The sequence below is a fragment of the Bos mutus genome, chromosome 6 (assembly GCF_027580195.1).
Source record: "Bos mutus isolate GX-2022 chromosome 6, NWIPB_WYAK_1.1, whole genome shotgun sequence".
Lineage (NCBI taxonomy): Eukaryota > Metazoa > Chordata > Mammalia > Artiodactyla > Bovidae > Bos > Bos mutus.
In genome coordinates, this window is record NC_091622.1 from 32,813,348 (window position 1) to 32,833,458 (window position 20,111).

General features: G+C 37.8%; 1 pseudogene; it reads right to left on the reverse strand.

The window, feature by feature from the left end:
- Window positions 1–15,549, reverse strand: part of LOC102264753 (beta-galactoside alpha-2,6-sialyltransferase 1-like) — a 35,729-nt pseudogene extending 20,180 nt beyond the window's left edge.
- Between the last annotated feature and the right edge of the window lie 4,562 nt (window positions 15,550–20,111).

Sequence of the window (20,111 nt, forward strand, 5' to 3'; positions counted from 1 at the left end):
GTGACTGGGTTACCTCAGTTCAATGTAGGAAGAAGTAGATGAAAGTCCAAATTCCCTGTAGGTCCTAGATCATGTTTTAAATCCTATTTTACTAGCTGATACTATGGGTAGCCACTTTAAGTAAAATTCAGTAACTAAAGCAATCACTGTTCTTTATAATTATCATATGATAGCATGTGCATTCAGTTATTTCACTCATTTTCTTATTTCTTCTCTTTTTATTTATAGAATCATGCATGTGTTGAATAATCAAGAAGTATTAAGAATAAATGTGCTGGCCTTTAAGAATGACTTTAATGGTGAGTTTACATTACTGTAAGTACATACTTGCATCTATATAAGTGCATAAATACATTATGCATTAATTTGAAGAGCTGATATGACAGAGATCAATTTACACTTAGAATGCAACTATAGTATTTCTCTCAGAAAAGTTAATATACTTATTTGTCCATGATAAAAAAACCTCTTAAGAGCAGTGGTATTAAACTTAAGAAAACATGCCTGCCTGGTAAGGGAATGAATTATTAGGTTAATACTTTAAATCTTATTTCAGATTCTTTGACATAAGTGGTGAAATTAAAATATATATTCCTATTTTATTTTATTGTTTTCTACTTATTATATTTTCTGTATGTTTTACTATAAGGATATTACATGCAATGGAAATCTTTTTAAGTTTGGGGATAATTTGAAGAAATTACAATTCTCAGCAAGTCTCTGAACTGGGTAATATATTGCGTCCATTTCCCAATATGGTGTAGCTGAAACCTATATATGCACAAAAAAATCAAGCTCAGATTTCATTACTTCCTGGGGGGAGGGGAAATCTAGAGGTGGAGGTGGGAGAAGTATAAATTATTGGGTGCAAATGTCTCATGGTTGTATTATACAACAGGGGGGGATATAGCCAATATTTTGTAATAATTGTGAAGTGAAAGTAACCTTTAAAAATAATGTGTATATCTATATATATATATGTATTTAATTTAAAAATATTTAAAAGTTGACTATAAGTGTGGGGGTTTTAAAAGTCACTTTAAAAATACTTCATATTTAATAAATGTATTGAAAAAGTCAAAAGCAAGTTTGTAATGATAAAATGAATGCTGGCAATGTACTCCCGGAACAAATATATCTTTGTCTAAGCTATGTGAGACTTTCAAAGGACTAAATGAGGTTTACATTTTTAATCCATTCTAAGTAATTTCATTTAATAATCTGTTATAGTCCATATAAGATTTAAAATCAGACAAAATTACTAAGATGCTGAATCTTTGATTTTATGAAATAATTAAATGTTTATTTCTAAGCAAGCCATTCTGTTTTAAAATCTATCTTCCTAAAGAGAAGTTAAGACTCATTTCTGCTTTTCACTCAAGTTGGTAGAGAATGTGGCCTATCACAACTCCTTGGTTTTATTTCCAAGTGTTAATTGACTGAATCTCCATTTACTTATAGCTCAAATGTGTTAGAATTTTTGTTCTTGTTTCTATATGAAGAAATAAAAAAGTGATCCATTTAATTCTTCCTCTATCAAAGGAATTTTTTAGTATCATTGAATTTTTATATGGTTGGAGAACTTATCTAAAATATCTTTAAGAGCACAGAGAAACCACATTTGGTTGACTATGGTAAAGTTTTGCTGCTACTACTTATAGACTAAGTAGCTGATGTTTCAGTTCAGTTCAGTTCAGTCGCTCAATCGTATCTGACTCTTTGTGGCCCCATGAACTGCAGCATGCCAGGCATCCCTGTCCATCACCAAATCCTGGAGTTTACCCAAACTCATGTCCATCGAGTCGGTGATGCCATCCAGCCATCTCATCCTCTGTCATCCCCTTCTCCTCCTGCCCCCAGTCCCTCCCAAGCATCAGAGTCTTTTCCAATGAGTCAACTCTTCGCATGAGGTGGCCAAAGTATTGTGGTTTCAGCTTTAGCATCAGTCTTTCCAATGAACACCCAGGACTGATCTCCTTTAGGATGAACTGGTTGGATCTCCTTGCAGTCCAAGGGACTCTCAAGAGTCTTCTCCAACACCACAGTTCAAAAGCATCAATTCTTCAGCGCTCAGCTTTCTTCACAGTCCAACTCTCACATCCATACATGACCACTGGAAAAACCATAGCCTTGACTAGACGAACCTTTGTTGGCAAAGTAATGTCTCTGCTTTTTAATATGCTATCTAGGTTGGTCATAACTTTCCTTCCTGGGAGTAAGTGTCTTTTAATTTTATAGCTGCAATCACCATCTGCAGTGATTTTGGAGCCCAAAAAAATAAAGTCAGCCACCGTTTCCACTGTTTCCCCATCTATTTCCTATGACGTGATGGGACCAGATGCCATGATCTAAGTTTTCTGAATGTTGAGCCTTAAGCCAACTTTTTCACTCTCCTCTTTCACTAGCAAGCACTTAATTTTATATTAGCTTATACTAAAAGTATAGTATTACTTATAGCAGTAATAATAACAGTGTAACCACAGTCATATTCATTATGGTTTCACTGGTCACTAAGTTGTGTCTGACTCTTGCGACCCCATGGACTATAGCCTGCCAGGCTCATCTGTCCATGGTATTCTCCAGACAAGAATACTGGAATGGGTTGCCAATTCCTTCTCCAGGGGATCTTCTCGACACAGGAATAGAACCCAGGTCTCCTGCACTGCAGGCAGATTCTTTACCGACTGCGCTACAACCTGCTGCTACTAAGTCACTTCAGTCGTGTCCAACTCTGTGTGACCCCATAGATGGCAGCCCACCAGGCTCCCCTGTCCCTGGGATTCTCCAGGCAAGAACACTGGAGTGGGTTGCCATTTCCTTTTCCAATACATGAAAGTGAAAAGTGAAAGTGAAGTCGCTCAGTTATGTCTGATCCTCAGTGACCCCATGGACTGCAGCCTTCCAGGCTCCTCCATCCATGGGATTTTCCAGGCAAGAGTATTGGAGTGGGGTGCCATTGCCTTCTCCGAGCTACAAGGGAAGCCAGTAATTATACTGAAATTCAAACATTCTAAAAATTGTGTTTTGGTCTTAAACCATTTTGGCAGCCAAATCTTATCTTTGTTGACCCGAACTCAGGTGATGATAAAACCAAACCAGAACTGAAGCAAATCCATTTATAGTTTTTGTAAAGCCCAACACATGTGGTATGCTTTTAGTTTGCTGAAGTAATGTGAATGCATTTTACAGAGACATGTTCCTGGACTCAACTGAAGGTGGTAAGCGATGTAACATGTATGAAGCTTGAAAAAAAAAAAAAGAAAGAAATTTAAAGCTCAGGGGTCCCATCAGTTTCTGATGGAGTATAGTAGATCTATAATCACATCTTCTAGTCCTAGTTCTTGACAAAGAAACAGTAAAAATCAAAATACAAACATTTTACTCAAACTTAAAACCATGCCTCCAAATATGCCCAGTCTCTCTGATCATCTGCATGTCCTTTACTTGATCTCTTCTATTCCCTCTACTTTTTGTTGTTATATTTTTTTCCTATACCTGTCTCACTAACAGCCTTTGCTAATAACCCCCTCTCTCACAGTACATATTCTATTCCACCAGTTAATTTCCTTGTCTCTTGCTGACTGAGCTTTCAGACCAGATTTTCCCGGTAGCTTAGCAATACGTCTGTAATTTTCCAACATATTAATTTGATGTGACATAAAAAGTTACATAAAGTTAGTAAATCAAATAGACTGTGATTAAAGAAAGTATAATTTCTATAGGAATTAAATAAATAAAGTTTAAAAGGTGAAAAAAAGGCAGTTAACCTGTGGTAGCTGTAACTGGTTGATGAGTCAGCATCTATCCTCTACTCTGCCTTGATAAGAAACCTTGATCTTTTTTAACCCTCCTGTGAGAATCCTTGTACTTCTGTGAAGACTTCTGTCAAGGTTTAATAAGTTATAGTGAACTCATTCCTTTTTACCATTTTTATTTGTGGAGATTATAAGACACATAAAGAGAGCTTTTCAGTGGACTTCTAGAAAAGGTTTGTATACTATTTGCAAAAATGGTAAATAAGACCCAGATAGCTTCTTAGGGCAATTCTCCCAAATTTGTAAATTCAGATTAAAGTGTTCTGAAGCATAGAAAAAGGGCAACATTTAAATCATTTGTTTATAGTGAATATATCCTTAGTCTGTTACCAAAACAAAAAAAGAATTAAAATCAAAACAACCCAGTGCAGGTAAACATAGCTTATGAATGTTGATGGAATGCTTTTAAATAAAATATCTGCAAAATAATAAAATATTTAAAAAATATATCACCAGTTTGGGTTTATTTCAGGAATGCAAAGATTATTCAATTTTAGAAGTATAGTAAGTTTATCATGTTGATAGTTATAAGAAAAAGGGTCAAAAAACTAAAAAAAAAAAAAAAAGAAAGAAAGAAAGAAAAAGGGTCTATGACTATGCCCACAAATACTGTTAAAAACCTGTCAAAGTTTATCGCTCATTCCTATTCATTGATATTTGAACTTTTATCTCTCTTTTTTTTTTGGCATACTTTCTAGTAAACCATTCAGAAAAGCTAAGCAAAATATTTGTTAGGTTTCTTGTGATAAAGTTTTATAAATTTCTGTTTTTTACCTTTGATTTTTCTGTTTTAATCACAATACCTCTTATATTTTCTGTTTTTGTTTTTGATCAATCTTTCAAAGTATATTGTTAACACATCAAAAAACAACTTTTGACTTTGTTGATTTTATTTATCCCTGATAATTGATTTGCATTTTAATTTTTATTGTCCTGTGTTTCTACTGTTTATTCTTTAGCTGACTTCTTATATTAGCCACTGATTTTAATATTTCAACTTCTCTCTCTCTCTGGCTTATATCAGTGTATTTTAAGACTTTATTTTTTAGAATGGTTTTAGGTTTATACAAAATTGTGAGGAAGGTATAGAGACTGTCCATATATTCTCTGCCCATATATATGCATAGCTTCCCTCATGATCAAAATCACTCATCAGAATGGTGTATTTTTAATCAAGAATGAACCAGCATTATCATATCATAATTACTCAAAGTTTATGGTTTACTTTAAGGTTAATTCTTGTAACTGTACATTCTATTGGACAAATGTATAATGGACAAATGTATAATGACATGTGTCCATTATCACAGAATGGACAGACTATTTTCATTGCTCAAAAAACCCTCTATGCTCTCCCAATTCATCATTCCCCCCCAAACATCCATGGAAACCACTGATCTTTTTATTACCTCCATAGTTTTACATTTTTTTGAATCCATGTAATTGGAATCATATAATATTTATCCTTTTTCAGATTGACTTCTTTCACTTAGAAATATGCATTTAAGATTTGCCATGTCTTTTCTTAATCATTTTTTTAGTGTGGAATAATATTCTATTGTCTGGATGTACCACTGTTTATTTATCCGGTCGTCTATTGAAGGACATCTTGGTTGCTTTCAAATTTTTGCAAATAGGAGCAATACTGCTATACATATCTGTGTGTAAACATGTATATCTGTGTGCACATATTTTAAAGATACAAATTTTCAGCTCCTCTGGAAAAATATCAGGAAGCCTGGTGCTGCTGCTGCTGCTGCTAAGTCGCTTCAGTCATGTCCGACTCTGTGCGACCCCATAGACAGCAGCCCACCAGGCTCGTCTGTCCATGGGATTCTCCAGGCAAGAACACTGGAGTGGGTTGCCATGTCCTCCTCCAATGCATGAAAGTGAAAATTCAAAGTGAAGTCACTCAGTCGTGTCCGAATCTTAGCGACCCCATGGACTGCAGCCTACCAGGCTCCTCCATCCATGGGATTTTCCAGGCAAGAGTACTGGAGTGGGGTGCCATTGCCTTCTCCAGGAAGCCTGGTAAGAGTATGTTTATGTTTCTAAGAAACTGTTAAGCTATCTTCCAAATGTCTGTACCGTTTTCCATTCCTAGCAGTAATGTATGAGTGCCTGTTGTTTCATATCCTTGTCAGCGTTTGGTGATGTCAGTGCTCCAGATCTGGCTATTCTAATAGGAATGTAGTAATATCTTATTGTTTTAAATTGCATTACTAATGACATATGATGTAGAGCATCTTGTCATATGCTTATTTGCCATCTGTATATCTTCTTTGACTAAGGTTTGTGAAGTTTTTTGTTGAAGTATAGTTGATTTACGATGTTGTGTTAGTTTTAGTTGTACAGCAGAGTGATAAATACACACACACACACACACATTCTTTACCAGATTCATTTTCCTTGTAGTTTGTTATAAAATGTTGAGTATAGTTCTGTGTGCTATCTGGTAGGTCTTAAGGGTTATCTATTTTATACATAATGTTTATATATGTTTATCCTAAACTCCTCTTGTACCCCACCCCCTTCCTTTGGTAACCATAAGTTTGTTTTTTATGCCTGTGGGTCTATTTCTGTTTTTATATAAATTAAGTTGTATCTTTTTTTTAGATTCCATTTATAAGTAATAATATATGATATTTGTCTTTGTCTGGCTTACTTCATTGAATATGATAATCTCTAGGTCCATCCATGTTGCTGCAGATAGCATTATTTTATTCCTTTTAAACTGCTGAGTAAAATTTGATTGTGTGTATATATGTATACACACACACACATATATATATATATATATATATACACACACACACATATATATATATATGTACACACACCACATCTTCCTTATCCATTCATCTGTCAATGGACATTTAGTTTGCTTCAATGTCTCGGCTATTGTAAAAGTGAATTTTTAAGAGTTCTTTGTATATTTTGAGTAACAGTCCTTTATCAGATGTGTCCTTTGAAAATATTATCTCACAGTCTGTGGCTTGTCTTCTAATTCTTTTGAAATTGTCTTTCACAAAGTTGAAGTTTTTAATTTAATAAACTCCAGATTGTCAATGAGGTTTTTTTTTTTTTTTAATTGATAGTTCCTTTGGAGTTGAATTTAAGAAGTCATCACATGTCCAAAGTCATCTTGGCTTTCTCCTATATTACCTCCCAGGGGCTTTATAGTTTTGATTATATCTTTAAATGTCTGATCCATTTTGAGTTAATTTTTTGTGGAGTGTGTATAGTTTGTGTTTAAATTAATTTTGCGTGTGTGGATGATCAGTTGTTCTAGCATTATTCACTGAAAGAGTGTCTTTGTCAAAGATCAGTTGACCGTATTATGTTGTTCTGTCACTCAGTCATGTCCGATTCTTTGCAACCCCATAGACTGAAGCATGCCAGGTTTCCCTCAGTTTCAGTTCAGTCACTCAGTCGTGTCTGACTCTTTGTGACCCCATGAATCGCAGCACGCTAGGCCTCCCTGTCCATCACCAACTCCCGGAGTTCACCCAGATCACGTCCATCAAGTCAGTGATGCCATCCAGCCATCTCATCCTCTGTCGTCCCCTTCTCCTCCTGCCCCCAGTCCCTCCCAGCATCAGAGTCTTTTCCAATGAGTCAACTCTTCGCATGAGGTGGCCAAAGTACTGGAGTTTCAGCTTTAGCATCATTCCTTCCAAAGAACACCCAGGACTGATCTCCTTTAGAATGGACTGGTTGGATCTCCTTGCAGTCCAAGGGACTCTCAAGAGTCTTCTCCAACACCACAGTTCAAAAGCATCAATTCTTCGGTGCTCAGCCTTCTTCACAGTCCAACTCTGACATCCATACGTGACCACAGGAAAAACCATAGCCTTGACTCGACGAACCTTAGTTGGCAAAGTAATGTTTCTGCTTTTCACTATTCTTCACCATATACCAGAGATTGCTCAAACTCATGTCCATTGAGTCAGTGATGCCATCCAACCATCTCATCCTCTCTGGTCCCCTTCTCCTCCTGCCTTCAGTCTTTCCCAGCATCAGGGTCTTTTCCAATGAGGCAGCTCTTTGCATCAGGTGCAAAGTATGGGAGCTTCAGTATCAGCATCAGTCCTTCCAATCAATATTCAGGATTGATTTCCTTTAGGATTTACTAGTTTCCTACAACAACTAACACCCCCAAAAGATGTTCTTTTCATTATAGGAGACTGGAATGCATAAGTAGGAAGTCAAGAAACACCTGGAGTAACAGGCAAATTTGGCCTTGGAGTATAGAATGAAGCAGGGCAATGGCTAACAGAGTTCTGCCAAGAGAACGCACTGATCATAGAAAACACCCTCTTCCAACAACACAGGAAAGACTCTACACGTAGACATCACCAGATGGTCATCACCGAAATCAGATTGCTTATATCCTTTGCAGCCAAAGATGGAGAAGCTCTATACAGTCAGCAAAAACAAGACCAGGAGTGGAATATGGCTCAGATCATGAACTCCTTATTGCCAAATTCAGACTGAAATTGAAGAAAGTGGGGAAAACCACTAGACCATTCAGGTATGACCTAAATCAAATCCTTTACAATTATACAGTGGAAGTGAGAAATACATTTAAGGGTCTAGATCTGATAGACAGACTGCCTGATGAACTATGGATGGAGGTTCGTGACACTGTACAGGAGACAGGGAGCAAGACCATCCCCAAGAAAAAGAAATGCAAAAAAAAGCAAAATGGCTGCCTGAGGAGGCCTTACAAGTAGCTGTGAAAAGAATATAAGCTAAAAGCAAAGGAGAAAAGGAAAAATATACCCATTTGAATGCAGAGTTCCAAAGAATACCAAGGAGATAAGAAAGCCTTCCTCAGCAATCAATGAAAAGAAATAGAGGAAAACAATAGAATGGGAAAGACTAGAGATCTCTTCAAGAAAATTAGAGATACCAAGGGACCATTTCATGCAAAGATGGGCACAATAAAGGACAGAAATCATATGGACCTAACAGAAGCAGAAGATATTAAGAAGAGGTGGCAAGAATATGCAGAAGAACTGTACAAAAAAGATCTTCACGACCCAGATAATCATGAAGGTGTGATCACTCCCACTCATCTAGAGCTGAGATGAGTGGGAGTGATCAGGTGGGCCTTAGGAAGCATCATTACGAACAAAGCTAGTGGAGTCGATGGAATTCCAGTTGAGCTATTTCAAATTCTAAAAGATGATGCTGTGAAAGTGCCACACTCAATATGCCAGCAAATTTGGAAAACTCAGCAGTGGCCACAGGACTGGAAAAGGTCAGTTTTCATTCCAATCCCAAAGAAAGGTAATGCCAAAGAATGCTCAAACTACCACACAGTTGCACTCATGTCACATACTAGTAAGGTAATCCTCAAAATTCTCCAAGCCAGGCTTCAAAAATATATGAACATTGAACTTCCAGATGTTTAAGCTGATGTTAGAAAAGGCAGAGGAACCAGAGATCAGATTGCCAACATCTGCTGGCTCATGGAAAAAGCAAGAGAGTTCCAGAAAAACATCTATTTCTGCTTTATTGACTATGACAAAACCTTTGACTGTGTGGATCACAATAAACTGTGGAAAAATCTGAAAGAGATGAGAATACCAGACCACCTGACCTGCCTCTTGAGAAACCTATATGCAGGTCACGAAGCAACAGTTAGAACTGGACATGGAACAACAAACTGGTTCCAAATAGGATAAGGAGTACATCAAGGCTGTATATTGTCACCCTGCTTATTTAACTTAGGTGCAGAGTACATCATGAGAAACGCTGGGCTGGAGGAAGCATAAGCTGGAATCAAGATTGCCGGGATAAATATCAATAACCTCAGATATGCAGATGACACCACCCTTATGGCAGAAAGTGAAGAGGAACTAAAGAGTTCTTGATGAAATTGAAAGAAAAGAGTGATAAAGTTGGCTTAAAGCCAACATTCAGAAAACAAAGATCATGGCATCTAGTCCCACCACTTCATGGGAAATAGATGGGGAAACAGTGGAAACAGTGTCAGACTTTATTTTTCTGGGCTCCTAAATCACTGTGGATGGTGATTGTAGCCATGAAATTAAATGACGTTTGCTCCTTGGAAGGAAATTTATTACCAACCTAGAAAGCATATTAAAAAGCAGCGACATTACTTTGCCAACAAAGGTCTGTCTAATCAAGTCTATGGTTTTTCCAGTAGTCATGTATGGATCTGAGAGTTGGACTATAAAGAATCCTGAGCGCCGAAGAATTGATGCTTTTGCACTGTGGTGTTGAAGAAGACTCTTGAGAGTCCCTTGGACTGCAAGGAGATCCAACCAGTCCATCCTAAATGAGATCAGTCCTGGGTGTTCATTGTAGGGACTTATGTTGAAGCTGAAGCTCCAATACTTTGGCCACCTGATGCGGAGAGCTGACTCATTGGAAAAGACCCTGATGCTTGGAAAGATTGAAGGTAGGTGGAGAAGGGGATGACAGAGGATGAGATGGGTGATGGCATCACCGACACAATGGACATAGGTTTGGGTGGGTTCCAGGAGTTGGTGATGGACAGGGAGGCCTGGCGTACTGCAGTTCATGGGGTCGCAAAGAGTAGGACACGACTGAGAAACTGAACTGAACTGACTGGTTTGATCTTATTGCAGTCCAAGGGACTCTCAAGAGTCTTCTCTAAGACAAAAATCAAAAGCATCAATTCTTCGGCGTTCAGCCTTCTTTATGGTCCAACTCTCACATCCATACATGACTACTGGAAAAAGCCATAGCCTTTACTAGATGGACCTTTGTTGGCAAAGTAATGTCTCTGGTTTTTAATATTCTGTTAGGTTGGTCATAACTTTCCGTCAAAGGAGTGTCTTTTAATTTTATGGCTGGAGTCACCATCCACAGTGATTTTGGAACCCAAAAATAAAGCCTCTCACTGTTTCCATTGTTTCCTCATCTCTTTGCCATGTAGTCTTGGGGCCAGATGCCATGATTCTTCAGCAGTACAGTCAGCCCTTCATATCCATGGATTCCACATCTGCAGAGTCAATGAAATTTGGATAGAAAATAAGTTTTAAAAATTGTAGGAAGTTCCAAAAAAGTATAGATATTTATCTAACACTTACAATGTACTGGGTTTTATAAGTAATCTAGTAATGATCTTAAGTATTCTGGAGGTTGTGTGTCAGTTATGCATAAGTACTCTGCTATTTTACACAAGTAACTTTTTGTATTTACTGTTAATCCTTGAAGCCAATCCCTTGAAGATACCAAGAGATGACTATATTCACAATAGGAAATAGTCTAAATCCTGAGAAGTGCTTAATAGAACAGATAAATCCATTGTGATATAATTACATAGCAGAATATCATGTAGCAGTGAAAATCAATGATTAGACCTACTTAGATAACAGAATTGAATTTAACAATATTTAGTGAAAAAATAGTTTCATGAATATTCCATATAATGTGATCCTGTTTTAATAAAGTTAAAACAGAAAGATAATCATATGTATTTTAGATAATTTTAAAAACAGATAAATGATAACACCAATTTTGGATTGTCTCTAATGTGGGGAGGCAAAAGTTGAAGGAAGTTATTGTAAGTTTTCATTGTTTCTATTTTTCAAGCAGGGGTGTCATTCCCAGGTTATCCTGTTAGCTGTTTTAGAGATTATTACAAAATTTTACCAGGCTAGTAAAATCCACGTAGTATGTTTATGGATGTTCAGTTCAGTTCAATCATTCAGTCATGTCTGACTCTTTGTGACCCCATCGACTGCAGCAGGTCAGGCTTCCCTGGCCATCACCAACTCCAGGAGTTTGCTCATACTCATGTTCCTGGAGTTGGTTATGCCATCCAACCATCTTATCCTCTGTTGACCCCTTCTCCTCCTGCCTTCCACCTTTTCTAGAATCCAGGTCTTTTCCAATGAGTCAATTCTTCATACCAGGTGGCCAAAGTATTGGAGTCTCAGCTTCAGTATCAGTCCTTCTAATGTTAATTTTATTATTTAAAAAAATACATGGAGTAAAAATAAAATGGGGCTTCCCAGGTTGCTCAGACTATAAAGAATATGCTTGCAATTCAGGAGAAATGGGTTTAATCCCTTACTTGGGAAGATCCCCTGGAGAAGGAAATGGCTACTCACTCCGGTATCCTTTTTGGAGAATTCCATGGACAGAGGAGCCTAGCAGGCTGAATTCTATGGGGTTGGAAAGAGTCAGACATAACTGAGTGACTAACACATTAGGGTGTGCATGGATTCTTAAATTGAATCCCCTAAAAGGTATACCTTGTGTCAAAAATTTAAGGAGACAGATTTCATTTGCTAGGTGATCCTAAGAGTATCACTGTGGGAATGGGAGAGTAGAACAGGGAAGGAAAATAGGCCAAAATTGGTGCATTAATGAGTAGGTTGCTTCTATGGGAAAGTAAAACATACGTCAGACTTGCTCCAGAGTTGTCCAAAATATCCAAAGTTGGACTGTGTAATAACATCTTTTGTCATTGGCAGAGGGTTTCAAATTCATTTAAAAGCATTTATCTTTGGAATTCTGACTTGCTCTGCATGCAGCAAATCCTCCTCATGGCAGTAGGGAAAGTTCTCAGGAAGAGAGTAAAGTACTTGTAGTGAGACACTATCATCTTCCAAGAAGCAGTGAACTTAAATGCTGGGGAACTATAAGCCAAACACAAATAGCACCTACTATAGTCCATTCAAGTATACTTGTACTTTACATTAAATTCCTCTGTCCTCCCATTGATTTTTCAAGATCATTATCAGTCAAAGCTTCTAAATCAAAAGGATTTACGTAGTATGTTTAGTGAGACAAGCTGCACTCTCTGGTTGCACGCGTTTCTGAGGCTGTAATCGCTCTGTGTGCTTTCTGTCGTCTATTGTCCCTTTTAGATTCCACTCATCTTTGGTTAGCATTTGTGTTAGTTTATGTTGATGACCCAGTAGAAATAACTCATGGTTAAGGTTTCCGAGTCCCTTTAATACTGTGCTCTTCTCTGGTAGTGATTGCTATAATTGCCCATTTGTTCTCCTCTCCCCAATTGGGAAGTATAAAGAAGAGCCCCAATTACTTTTTCCTCCTGAAAGTAATTACTTATTCTCTTGGAGACTTCACTATTTTCATGGCTGTAAATATTTTTATTATGTAAGGTCATATTGATATTGGTATCCCTGAGCTCTCACTGTTATAGCTTATACCTACTTCTTTCTACAGCACGTTTCTTCTTAAAAGTATAATCACAGAGTAAAATATTAAATGTTCAATTCTTCAAATGTATTCAGCATTTAATTTTCCATGGAAAAATATAAAAATTACTCATTTTAGAATTAAATAATATTCAGCTTAGCTAACTTACTATGTGCTTCTTTCTAAAATAAATTTCAAGTAAAAGAGTTAAAACCGTTTCAGGAGAAATAATTATTAAGGGAGAAATGTTGACATTTTGATATTTGCAGGAAAATTAAGACAATATTGTTATTGGCCAATTTAAAAATCAAGAAAGCATGAAAAAATACACTGTTTAGCTTTAAAAATATTTACTGAATCTTATTATGACTCTCTTGAAATCTAGGGGAATTGTAATTTATAAATTTAGTTGCAGCTCTTCAAGGAGCAAAATACTATATTTAAATTGTTTTATTTAATGTTGTAGATTCTCCAGCTGGTAAATTTCACTTATTTATTTTCTTCATTATAAGCAAGGAATTTTCTTTCTTTGTACTGTTAGTCTGAGTAACAGTAAAGTAAAACTGTTTCAAAATTGCCTTGTTTCTAAATAGATTTTCCTCTCCTTTATAACAATATTGATAAGGAATTTGGGTGCTTCACTACCAAGAAACAAATATGAAAAGCATTAAAGTTTACTGATGCATTATTTTGCCTATTTTGACCAACCTAGACAGCATATTAAAAAGCAGAGACATTACTTTGTCAACAAAAGTCTGTCTAGTCAAGGCTATGGTTTTTCCAGTAGTCATGTATGGATGTGAGAGTTGGACTATAAAGAAAGCTGAGCGCAGAATAACTGATGCTTTTAAACTGTGGTGTTGGAGAAGACTCTTGAGAGCCCCTTGGACTGCAAGGAGATCCAACCAGTCCATCCTAAGGGAGATCAGTCCTGGGTGTTCACAGGAAGGACTGATGTTGAAGCTGAAACTCCAATACTTTGGCCACCTCATGCGAAGAGCTGACTCATTTGAAAAGACCCTGATGCTGGGAAAGATTGGGGGCAGGAGGAGAAGGGGATGACAGAGGATGAGATGGTTGAATGGCATCACCAACTCAATGGACATGAGTTTGGGTAAACTCCAGGAGTTGGTGATGGACAGGGAGTCCTGGCATACTGCAGTTCATTGGGTTGCAAAGTCGGATATGACTGAGCAACTGAACTGAATACATTTGTTTATTTTCAACTAACTAGAAATTTTAAAACATAGTTTAGTAGAAGAAATTAAAAACTTGTTTTGCATGCTGCTGCTGCTGCTAAGTCGCATCAGTCGTGTCCAACTCTGTGCGACCCCATAGACGGAAGCCCACCAGGCTCCTCTGTCCCTGGGATTCTCCAGGCAAGAACACTGGAGTAGGTTGCCATTTCCTTCTCCAATGCATGAAAGGGAAAAGTGAAAGTGAACTCACTCGGTCGTGTCAGACTCTTAGCAGCCCCATGGACTGTAGCCTAGCAGGCTCCTCCGCCCATGGGATTTTCCAGGCAAGAGTACTGGAGTGGGGTGCCATTGCCTTCTCCGTGTTTTGCATAGATTTCCTGAATAAACTAAAGTGAAAGTGAAAGTGAAGTCACTCAGTCATGTCCGACTCTCTGTGACCCTATGTACTGTAGCCTACCAGGCCTCTCAGTCCGTGGAATTTTCCAGGCAAGTGTACTGGAGTGGGTTGCCATTTCCTTCTCCAGGAGATCTTGCCAACCCAGGGATTGAACCCCGGGTCTCCCTCATTGTGGGCAGACGCTTTACCGTCTGAGCCACCAGGGAAGCTGAATAAACTAAAAATGCTTTTACACTATAATGTTAAACTTTATTGTAGAGGATTGGAGTTCTAATTCCTATGATTCTGGGTTATAAGATGATCTACAAGACAAATATCTTTCACCTGTTAAAATAATTATTCCTAAACGGCTATATTAGTTGCTGACCATGCAGCATAAAACTAAGACATGGTCTATTGCTTTAGACCATTTCCTTCATGTAAGATGTTAAATGTCTTATAAAAATTTGTTTGGTAACTAGACAACAGTTAAAGATAACATGAGCTGTTTTTTTCTTTTTCTTTTTCCCTTAAAAAGAAAAATGTCCAATATAAAATAAAAAATTTAAATAAAATAACAAAATAAAGGGAAAACAGAAAAAAGTCATCAAACTTATTTTTCAGTGTGGCAGAATAATAATTATCAATTTCTTAATAAAGTATCATATTTTGCATGACCAGGCAGCTAGCATTACAAAGAAATTATGTAGACTCTAAGTACGTATGTATATGGGTTGTTCTTGTTTAGTTGCTAAGTCCTGTCCACCTCTTTTGTGACCCCATAGACCGTAGACTGCCAGGCTCCTCTGTCCATGGGATTTCCCAGGCAAGAACACTGGAGTAGGTTGTCCTTTGCTTCTTCAGGGGATATTCCCAACCCAGGGACTGAACTCACCTCTCTTGTGTCTCCTGCATTGGCAGGCAGATTCTTTACCACTGAGCCACCACGGAAGCCATGAATATGGGTGCACACAGGTATATCTGCCATGTCAACTGTACTACCACTACCATCATTACAAAGGTAAAGCTGTTGGAGTTGCTCTCCCCAACCTGGTGTAGGGCCCTTGATAACTTATCTTAGGTAGATTTTGTTTTTTATACATTCAAGAAGATAAATAATGTGACTTGCTAGGAATCAAAACTTTTTTAATGAGGAGACCCTGGGTTCTATAGGCGCTTTTAGGTTTGGTCCTGGGTAACAGTCTGGGCCTTTGGTTATGTTCTCAAATATTAGCACCAGGTATAAATATTTTGGAGAAGGAAATGGCAACATACTTCAGTATTCTTGCCTGGGAAATCCCATGGATAGATAAGTCTGGTGGGCTACAGTCCATGTGGTCACAGAGAGTTGGACAAGACTTAGTGCCTAAACAACAACAAGAACAGAAATATTTTTAGCTCAGTAGTTTCAGCAAGAATCTTTTTAGTAGATTAGAATGAGAATGATATAATTTGTAAAATCTTCTAGTAAATTGGTTATTTAAAATGAACAATGTATTTGTCTATAGACACTATAGTAAGACAATATTTTAAAAAGGAACAACTCTCTGCTTTTAATTTGCTTTCCCTCAGACAGTTTATTGTAAATGGAGTTCCTCTAGTTAAAGTAATTATGTTTTTTATTTTAACTATAAGTTACTCAGAAGTCCACTAGACTAGGGTTTCCACACATGCCTGGTAATAGCAGCTTGAGGTGCTTAAGAAAAATGTAGTTTTCTAAGACCTTTCTAACAAATTGAGTTGAAATTCCAGGAGACAATTTGGCAATCTCTGCTTTTAACAAGGTCACTTGATATACCTTTCCATCAGATAAATTTGCAGGATATTGCATTAAACTGTAGGCTTCAAGTGACTAGGGACCATTGCCTGCCCATCAGATCAGATCAGATCAGATCAGTCACTCAGTTGTGTCCGGCTCTTTGCGACCCCATGAACTGCAGCACACAAGGCCTCCCTGTCCATCACCAACTCCCGGAGTTCATTCAGACTCATGTCCATCGAGTCAGTGATGCCATCCAGCCATCTCATCCTCTGTCATCCCCTTCTCCTCCTGCCCCCAGTCCCTCCCAGCATCAGAATCTTTTCCAATGACTCAACTCTTTGCATGAGGTGGCCAAAGTACTGGAGTTTCAGCTTTAGCATCATTCCTTCCAAAGAAATCCCAGGGCTGATCTCCTTCACAATGGACTGACTGGATCTCCTTGCAGTCCAAGGGACTCTCAAGAGTCTTCTCCAACATCACAGTTCAAAAGCATCAATTCTTCAGTGCTCAGCCTTCTTCACAGTCCAACTCTCACATCCATACATGACCACAGGAAAAACCATAGCTTTGACTAGACGAACCTTTGTGGCAAAGTAATGTCTCTGCTTTTGAATGTGCTATCTAGGTTGGTCATAACTTTCCTTCCAAGGAGTAAGCGTCTTTTAATTTCATGGCTGCAGTCACCATCTGCAGTGATTTTGGAGCCCAAAAAATAAAGTCTGACACTGTTTCCACTGCCCATAATAAGTGCTTAATGTATTTGTTAGAATGAATGACATTAAAATATACTGTTTCTTTTTCCAGACTTTTAATAAAGATTATCTGCTTAAGCAGTGATTGACATCTATAAGGTGCAGTAGATATTTTTCTAAACTTGTGTTTATTGGATGATGCTTCTGTTTTGTGGTGGTTTAATTGCTAAGTCAAGTCTGACTCTTGTGACCCCATGAACTATAGCCCACCAGGCTCCTCTGTCCATGAGATTTTTCAGGCAAGAATACTAGAGTGGGTTGCCATTTCCTTCTCCAGGGGATCTTCCCAACCCAGGGATTGAACCTGGGTCTCCTGCGCTGCAGGCAGATTCTTTACTAACTGAGCTACCAGGGAAGCCCTGTACTTCTGTATATTGCCTCAATATATGACATAAGCAAGCATTCACAAACTTCCTGTAAGGCATTTCTTTCCATGAAATCTTCTACCTCTGAATTTAGAATAAAAACAAATAAGCCATACCCAAAATTTATCTGTGCTACACTTTTCTCCTAATTGTTTTTCTTTTCTTGGTTCAGAGAAAGAAAGAGGGATCACATTCCAAATACTGAAATCTCCTAAATGGTTACATTTAAGTGGACATCGTATACTGTTGGATATCTACTTGTGTACAGTATTGCCCTGCAATTTTTTTTCTTTTTATCATTTTTTTCTTTTCTATCTTAACCTCAGTTTCCTGCACCTGACTTAAACATTGAGTTGAAGATTAAGTAACAGCAAACATAGCATTGAATGGAGTAGTCTCCTATGCAGTCTTTCAACCTTGTTGTATATGCCTGGACCTTGGTTGGGCCTTGAATACTTCCTTACCAAGAGATAAAGAGCCCAAGCAATCCATATCTTTCCCTTTTGCAAATTCATTGAGCTTTCTACTTAAGTATGTAAGTACTCAATGAGTTTGTTCTACTTAAGTATGTAAATCAGTAGCCCTAAGGCACACCGTCAGCTTTCGGACTCCTTGTGGATAATGTGTGTGGATCCTTATACAGATGCACAAGACAGGTGTCTTGTGTTGGCTGCCAAGCGATGCTCTAGCCGTGGAGGGGCACGCGTTGTTGGAGCTGACTTTGCTGTGTCTCTTCCCTGCCTGATTTAAGTGTGGTTCAGTTTAGTGCTTGACTGCATTGTGTTGACTGCAATGTGTTGTGTCGTGCAGCTTGACTGTGCGTGTTGACTGTATTGTGCTGATCTCAAGATGCAGTATTGAGTCTTCTCATGGGACTGGTAACCAGTGCGGGGTGTTCTGCTTGACACATGACATCTGAAATTCAAAGAGTCTTCATTCATAGATTGCTTTCTCAATGGATATTATTTACCAACTTTGTCATCTACTAAGTGACATAACCCTCACTGGATTAATTTGGTGTGAGCCATTATTAAATGCCATCTTTCAGGAAATATTTTTAAAACATACAAGTTATAGTAAAATGATTATGAAAAATTAAATAGTATAATGTTCTCCAGAGGATATTAAGTTGAAGAAAAATTCATATATTAAAATAATTTTCATGACAGTTATATTGTCAATATCTGGTTTGGCTTCAAAAACTTGGCTAGTGTGCCTCTTAAATCTTCTATATAAACATAGATTACTACAATAAACGTAGACTTTATACACAGCACAGCATTTGCTTAGCCATCTGTTATATTTACATAACCAGTGTCCAGGTTGCTCCCTGGTGTTCTACAACTTAATCAAGTACTCTGTTCACACAGTCATGTATTCCCTGAGAGCTGCCTCTAGTGAAGCTTACCCTGCGAAATCTATCAATAAGTTCTAGCTACAAGCCAATCAGTTAATAAAACTGGAAAGCTAGGTCAAAGAAGAAAATCTTAGTTAAAATTCCTTTGTCTATCTCACAAATTATTTTAAAATGCTGAAATTGAGGCATTCCTTCATTTGCTTATGAAGTAATGAAATACAAAGTAAAGGGGCTGTATTCTTTGTAGATAACTTAAAAACAATAAAAACCCTACTGAAAGTTATCTACTTTTTATTACACCAGTGGTTCTAAATGTTTTCAGTGATAAAATACTCATTCACTAAAAAATCCTTTGTGATTTAAGTTCTAATTAAAACAAGTGTAGTACTTAGTGTTGTTTTATGCATGCATATATATATCTTTTATACATGTATATATGTGTACACTATATGTATATGTGTGTATTATATATATGTGTGTGTATATACGTGTTTCAAACTGATCTCAGGTGGACTCGGCCTGAGCACCTTGAAGCAGGATTTCTGTTCTCCAGCCAGAGGATGAACTCAGGTCATGGCAGTAAGCCTGCTGAATCCCAGCCACTAAACCACCTGGGACCAGTGGTCATTGACAATGCCTGACCAGTAACAAGGGCCTGGCCAATACAGCTTTGTAGACAATCAATTTCTATGAAGAAATGGAAAGTAGTGAAACAAGTAAAGTATTTATTAGGAGCAAAAGAGTATATATGAGTAGGCATACATGGGTGGGCTCAGAGAGAGTTGTGCCCTTGTGGTAGTTTGAATCACTTATATGGGGCATTTCTTCTGCCTTTCTTTTGGCCAATCATCTTGCTTTGCCTGGTTCTGAATCCATATTTGGTTTATCTCAGGGTCCTCTCATGTGTGTGTGCACATCTCTTAGCCAAGTTGGATTCTACTGAAGAGGTTTATGGGTAGGTTGACATCACCTATGATGGGGTGAGGCCCCCTCCCTTTTGACCTCCAAAGAGCATTTCTGCACATGAGGAGTCAGGAAGGTCTCCTTGCCCTCAAGAATGAGAAATATGTGGTCTCCTCTTGGCATGGCTCAGCTCCTCTTCCTCTTCATCTTGGAGTATCTATCCACAGGGGACAAACTCCAGCTATTCAGCCCAGGGCCCATCTATTTCCTGCCTTAAAGCTAGCACTGCTTTATTATCTTTTTATAAAAAAAAAAAAAATGTATTCTACATGAAGGGTTACTCTGAGTGACATTGATTCAGCTCTTTGCCCTGGGGAAAGGGGAAAGACCTTCTCCAGGCTAATCTATATT